Here is a 7,950-nt window from a genome sequence, read left to right as displayed (position 1 = left end):
GAAGATTTGAAAGGAGAAATAATGGTGAGAGAGTCTCAAACACCCCTTCTCCCAAAGTTGTAGTATCCTCGGCAATTAATACTGCCTTATTCAATCAAACCAATACAAACAAGCTTCAAATAGAACATGAAGCCTTGACGAAAGATTATATGAAGGTAGTGTTTGAAACAACCAAGATCACTTGCAAAACAAAACTCTCCACAAACCAGTAATATGAAAAATGATAAATGCCATAAGCGATTGTCACAAAATGTACAAAAGGTGCCTTGCATATAAAGGCAACCAAGAAGAGGTGAGAAGGTAAGATTGAAACTTTGACTATCCCTCCAAGTATGAAAAAAGTGTAGCACTCTATGGACAAGTGTTGGGACACTTGGTGAGTCTATATGAGGTGAGATAAAAGTCTAGCAAACCTCTAAGTGAGCTTAAGCATAGTATGAATATAACTCAACTATGTAGGCTAAAAGAAAACTAGTTAGATAAAACACCAAGAAATGGCATAAGAAGTTGTCACAAAATGTACAAAAGGTTCTTTGCATATAAAGGCAACCAAGAAGAGGTGAGAAGGTAGGAGTGAAACTCTAATTACCCCTCCAAGTATGCAACAAGTGTAAAACTCTATAACAAGTATTGGGACACTTGATGAGCCTATATGAGGTGAGACAAAAATCTAGCTAACCTCTAAGTGAGCTTAAGCATAGTGTGAATATGACTCAACTAAGTAATCTAAAATAAAATTAGTTAAATAAAATAAAATAAAAATGTCATAAGAAACTATCACAAAATGTACAAAAGGTGTCTTGCATATAAAGGCAACCAAAAAGATGTAAGAAGGTGGGAGTGAAACTCTAACAACCCCTCCAAGTATGCAACTAGTGTACACTCTATGGACAAGTGTTGGGACACTTGGTAAGTCTACATGAGGTGATACAAACCTCTGAGTGAGCTTAAGCATAGGTAAATAGAACTCAACCAAGTAGGCTAAAATAAAACTAGTTAGATAAAGCACCTTCTCACACTAACACCCTCCCTTGAGAGAAACTTGGGGAATATGCTAATCAGATAAAAAATTAATCACAACAACATGGCCTAATAAGGTACTCATGTAAAAATAAAGATCTCTCATAAACAAAGAAGGGGAGAAAAACATGTAGGAACAAAACTCCCACTAAAAGAGAGAAAGAGAAGGATAAGACCTCCTACAAAGATGTCTATGTGAAGATGAGCATGATGATGAACTTGTGAAGCATGTCAAGAACTATAAACTCTACTGGAATATGAACTAGTGTATGTTGGAATTAATAGACCTCCAAATATGTAGATCAAGAGATACAACTATGATCAAGGAACACAAATAACAAAGTACAAGTGACATATAGTATACTACTTAGAAGTGTCATATATTCATGAATTTGATCAAAGAACACACATAACAAAGCATAAGTGACATGTAGTACACTACTAAGAAGTGCTTGGTGTTCATAAATCTTACAAAAGGATTTGTTGAAAGAAACCCCATATGAGAGATGCAAATGAGTAGTACGTTTATGTGAGCCCCCTGCAAAATTTGTGAATTCCATAAGGCTCCATGAGGTTCCTCCATTGCTCCAATGAAGACAGAAAGCATTAGCAATACAAATATCACATTTCCCCCCTTAATGTTGATGAGGAAGTGTGATGATGGAAAACCAAGTGAAAAATAGTTTTGTGGCACTTTATATGCGTGCATTTACAAAATTATATGTTATAGAATCAATTATTACATGTTTTATATCAAGAGGTGGACAATGAAAACATTTATCAAGTTGTCTTTCAAACCTCAACAAGTTGACAAATATAGAAAATAAAATCCCCATAATGCAAAACGTAGACCCCCCTCGAAATTATAAAGATATATTGCACTTTATTTTAGTGCATTTACAAAATAGAAAAGATGTACAAGTTCTCAAAAGAGATATAGTCAAAATCTGATATTCTGGAATATTGTCATGAAAAATAAACATCACTATTTTGTAGAGCTCAAGAAATCATGTAGATTCAAAAACATGACACCCAAAAAGGTGCGCGTATGAGCCCAAACGAACCTCTCAAAGTTCAAAATATTGGGATTATGTAGTGTGCCCTTTGAGAAACAAAAATTTTCAAAACATTTATACATCATTCTACAAAATAAACTACACCACTCGGTAGAGCATGAAAAAATACGCATTGTGCAAAAAAATCACTCAAAAAGGCCTTCGATGACTAAGAAACGACCTCTGAAAGTTGAGGGTAAAAACAAAACAGGACAATGGAGAAGGTTCCAAATTTGGGATGAAAATGATGATGTCAACATGATGTCATGCGCCTAACAAGGCATTGGATGTTGACTAGGCAGGCAGGTAATAGGTGGCTAGGCAAAAATGAAATATTCCAAAAGAATATTCTTGCTAGCAAGGTACTTGGCACAATACAATGCACATGACTTTAGATAACAACTCGCATCTCCACTCTCATTTACAGTTTGTTAAAGACACAACTTAGACTTTGGATATTTATTTGGTGGCTTCAAGGCAAAGCACTAATGACGACAAGTCCTCCATTTTTTCTTTAATATTTTGAAGCTTATTCAGACCAAAACTACTTGGATTCTTAGATTCTAGATTGGCTCTATTTGTTTTGTATTCCCCTTGTTGTGGGCTTGTTGCCTACAAGGTTTTAGCAAGTTGTTTTAGATAAGTTTCGCAAGAGAGTTTGCCATTAGACTTGCAGATGGATTTCAACTGCTCGGAGAGTGACTCTATTGAAGTTGGTGATTTAGGCTCTTCCCATATACAGATGTTTTGTGTTGAAAGATTGTTCAAGATTTATTAAAATTTTGAGATTCTCTCTTTGACAATTCTTATGGGTTGGTAACTTGCTTTCAAAGAAGTGAATTTTGGTTAAGTGGAATTTTGTTTGTAGGTCAAAGGAGGAAGGTGGCATGTGGCATGTCTTCATCAAGCTAGTCTTAGTGAGTAGATTGTTCATCAAGCTAGTCTTAGTGGCATGTCTTCATCAAGCTAGTCTTAGTGACTCTATTGAAGTTGGTGATTTAGGCTCTTCCCATATACAGATGTTTTATGTTGAAAGATTGTTCAAGATTTATTAAAATTTTGAGATTCTCTCTTTGACAATTCTTATGGGTTGGTAACTTGCTTTCAAAGAAGTGAATTTTGGTTAAGTGGAATTTTGTTTGTAGGTCAAAGGAGGAAGGTGGCATGTGGCATGTCTTCATCAAGCTAGTCTTAGTGAGTAGATTTTGGTAGACACACTTTATTGGAGGTGGTGTACTAATCAGAATCAATACTGGCTAGGATCCTTCAAAGTATTTCAAAAGGGTGGAGAGTATCAATCTTCCTCAATCCAGTCTCTTTGGTAATGTTTTTATGATATGTGCAACTCTTAAAAGGGGATCCAAGTTAATTAAACAAGGATAATTTTGGATTTATAATAGAGGCTCTAAAACTCTATTCTGGTTTGATTCTTGGGATAGAAACCATCATATTATGTCAATGTTGTCACACGTACAGTCTCTGTGTAACAATTCTCTTGAAGTCGATTGGCGTAAAGTGAAGGATTTCAAATCTTCCCAAGATCTAGGTCAGGTGAAGATGTTCAGATGGAAAGATCCCATTGAGTGAATGCTTGGGGCTCAGTGGAAGATCATCAGGAGCTAGCTAATATTTTGGTAGGCATAGTTTGTAATTCTTTATTGGGGAGAGATGTTCTTGACTAGGACCTAGATCCAAAGGGCAAAATTCTTAGTTGCTTCAGGTTATCAGGAATTGAACAGACAGAATTATAGAAGACTAGCATTCTTTGGTGGAAATAGGTTTGGAACAAGTTTTCTTGGCCTAAATGCATTTTTTTCTCATGATTGATTGTGCAAAATAAATATCTCACTTGGGAGAGTTTAAAAAAAAAAATTCAAGGTCCTATTTGTGTTATGTGCAATAGTGTGAGGAATGCTCCATGAATTTATTCTTTCATTGTCCCTTTTCTAGGTAGATGTGGCATTGTTGATTGGGAACTTGGAATCATGCTTGTATTCATGCCTCTTCTTTGGTTGAATTCTTGGGTCCTCTAGGAAATCCTCTAGCTAGATTTCTTCATATTGCTTGGAATATTGTGGCCATCTTGATCATTTGGCAAATATGGATGGAATGAAACCATATGATATTCCAAAGATAAAAAAATGTAGGCTCATGAACCATAGTTGAGATTTACTAGTGTTCTTCAAGAGACCTTGTCGGCAAAATGTGATTTGTTTGTTCAAATGGACTCTGGAGATATCGGTATCGTTCAAACTTTGGGTTTGGTTGACTATAGCGGGACTTTTCTCCTTTCCTAGCTAGGGTCAACATGCTAAAAGGAAGATTTAGCAAAATGGCTATTGGTCACCCCTTCCTCGTGCAATGTTGAAAATTAATACCAGTGGTTCTCTAAAGGAAATCATGGACATGCTAGGTATGGTAGTATTGGAAGAGATAGTTTGAGGGTTGTTGTGTTCTTTTCTCTACATAAATGGCAACAAACTAACAACTTTATGGAAGCTTTGTCTATTGTTTGTGTTTTGAAAAGGGGTTGTGCCCTCAAATGGAGAAAGATCATCTACGGATCTAATTCACAGGTAGTGATTGATATGTTGAATAAACGACAATAAAATGGAGCAGATTGGTAATTAGCCTTGGTGGTCAATTAGATCATCATCTTTTGTTGCATTCCTCATGAGTGGAACAAGGTGACAGATTGCTTGGTGAAATAGGCTTCTAAGCATATGGAGATGTGGAGTGTTGAGGATTGAAGAAATTTATCCATTTAGTATTCTCAAATGTTAAAAGATTTAGTTATAGAGGACATGAGAGGTTATTTGGAGATTTCTAGAGGACTTTTGACTAGTTGTTTGTATTCTTTTCTATATTGTGGTCCCTAGGTGGATGTGTTGAGTTTTTCTTTTAACTACTAAATTTTTACCACTCCTTTTCAATTCTTTCTCTGTCTATGAGTGTATGTATGCAACTATGTCTATGAAGGATGAATATGGACAAAGTTGACATCCTATGAAAAATATTTGAAGAGTAAAACCGCTCTCTATAAAAACAAATTACTATATGCTATAGGCATTGTGAATTTGTAGAAATCAATAATAAAATTGACTATAAGAAATAATCAAATATTACTATTGACAAAACTGATTACAAAAACAAATAACATGATAAAATGACTATTGCTAAATCAATTAAAAGAACAAAATGATTAAATTTCTAGGATTCATACATTTAACATAATTTTTTATTACCATATTTATATTACTCTATAATAAATACCAAACATGGGGCAGGTTCTCATGTGACTGCTTACCCCATGTCCCCATGTGGCTACTTATGAGCATTTTCTGCTTAAATTTAAGCAGCTAGAGTGTTCCCATGTAAAATTCTAATTAAGGGAAAAGGATAAATGAAAAATAAGCTTTGAAAAAAGGGGGGGGCTAGAAATAAGCAATGGAGACACATGGCTTCACCATATTTTTTTGTTCTCCTATTTACTTGCCTAAAATTTTGCTTATGAATTTTATTTGTAAAAAATATTATCAATAATTTCATTTACAAAATAATTTAAGAAGATTGCATAAAAATAAGCAGCCATTTGACTATCCATGGGGCCACCTACTCCACAAATTGCTCCTTAAAAAGTTGAGCAGCTGCTGCTAGCCAAAATAAGCTAAGCTACCACTACTCAATATTTTAAGGAGCAATTTGTGTAACGGATGACCCCATAGATATTGATTTTTATTTTTATTTTTAAACAGTCAACTTAAATTTAATTTTTTAACTATATAATTAAAAAAAAAAATTGTATAATAGTTTTTTCGGTAGCCTTTATCACTCAACTTCTACTTCAGAAAGTGGTAGATTTATAATTTGTGAGAAATAGTAAATGGTAACAACACTAGATTAATATTTTCTTTTAATCAAAATCAATTTACAAGTGCTTGATAGCTCCCTATAGCAATTTAATATGTAAGCACAACATTAATATCTTATCAGCATTGTTTTTTGGGTTGCAATCTCTTGTAACAGTTTCAAAGAGTTTTGATTTTGTTTAGCTTTTATTTTAGCACACATTCCAGTCCCACAAACAGCGATTGGGAATGGGACAAACATAACTCTAAATGATTCTTATTTATGCACAGCACATATGGAATTTATAATAACATGTGTACATAAATTTTGGAGGAAAAATGGAAGCAAATTATAAAAAGAGGGAAAAATTTTATGCAACCACCTGACATTTTTTCTAATATGTAGAAAATGCTTATTTTCAGCCTTCCTTTTTTCTACAGCCTATTTTCAATTATTAAGCAACAGCTGCTCTACAAAAATAACAAAAGCTTCCAAATTATCCTTTTCCTATTTTCAATTATTAAACAACAGCTGCTCGACAAAAATAACAAAAGCTTCCAAATTATTCTTTTCCTGTAATTAAAAAATTATATGGGACAGTTCCACTGTTTATTTTTACGCAGAAAATAGAGCTAAGCAGACGCATGAAAACATGGGATAACAGGAATAATAAACTACAATAAGAACCAAATTAGAACACACAATAACAATCTCACAAGTTGGCTCTGCCTCACATTTATGTGCTGAATATGGTCCCTATTAACTCACGTTATTACAGTTGCTTTAGAACTTCGGTCATCTACTCTTTAAATTCGTGAAACAATACAAAATCATAACATTATGAGGTTTACTGCTCCATATCGATATCTACGTCAGTCCTCTTGTTATATATAGGAAATTGTCATATAACAAATTTGCTAAATAATGGATTGAGTTAGGTCAATAACCTTTACAAAAAAGAACGAAGTATTCATTAGTAGTCTTTAGTAGTTTCAACTTTCAACAAAGTCTACAAATAATGTTTACAATAGATCATTCCAAATAAGTAGATTTCCTTAATACGCATTACTATTCCAACCAAACAGAGATTCGCAACAGACATAGTGATGTATTACCAATTTCGTTTGTTTTGACTGAAGCTACAAGATCTGTTAAACCTTTGACGTGCTATATAGGATGACAAATTTAATAACAATTTATTAGTAGGCGAAATTCCATATATATTTCCAACTATTTAACTTTAAACTTTAGTTATGTATTTCCTATTTCGGTTACCATAGAAGCAACTTATCGGATTGGATATGACATCAAAAGAGGTATAATGGTGATGGAAAGTGGTCGAGATAAAGTTAGAAAACTAGAGAAAAAGGTACATATTTCACCCTCATCAAATTGTGCAGCATTTTTTCCCTTCAGACTGACTTAAAGAAAAACAACACAATAAATCTCTAAAACTACATTTTACCTCTTTTTTGAAATGCATCAGCTGCTTGAAGTATTTAGCATCACATGGATTTGACTAGTTTACACAAATAACAAAATAATGCAGCAACTTGCCTTTTACTTGCAATATGCCAATCTTTGTTACATAACGAACACAATGCATCCATTTCTACTTGAAGTCTTGCGCCTTGTAGTTTTGCTTGTCTACAACCAAATGTATGTGATTAAGTGTATCAATAAAAATTTCTCATCAAAAGAATCATTTTGTGAACCTCAGATCTTCACGTTATAAAGAAAATATCTATTGTAAATATAATCTTACATTACATTGGTGTTGTGGTGATAAAGTGATATTGTTAAGTTATCCATCCCTAATTTTGACCTTCATCGTCTTGTTTCCCTTAGGAGGCTACCCCTTGCTTGGTTGTTTTATTTTGTACTTAGTTGTTATGGCTAGGGTGTACACACCTCTGATGTTTGGTTTACCCACTTTGTTGACATCTTGATTTGATGTCTCTAGCTTCAAGGATTATTGCTCACCCTAGCATAGTTCTATTGCAAGATGAAAGATGTGATTCCTACA

Source organism: Cryptomeria japonica, chromosome 3 (genome assembly GCF_030272615.1).
Source record: "Cryptomeria japonica chromosome 3, Sugi_1.0, whole genome shotgun sequence".
NCBI classification, from domain to species: Eukaryota; Viridiplantae; Streptophyta; class Pinopsida; order Cupressales; family Cupressaceae; genus Cryptomeria; species Cryptomeria japonica.
The sequence above is the reverse complement of the archived record's forward strand: the minus strand, read 5'-3'. Positions refer to the sequence as shown.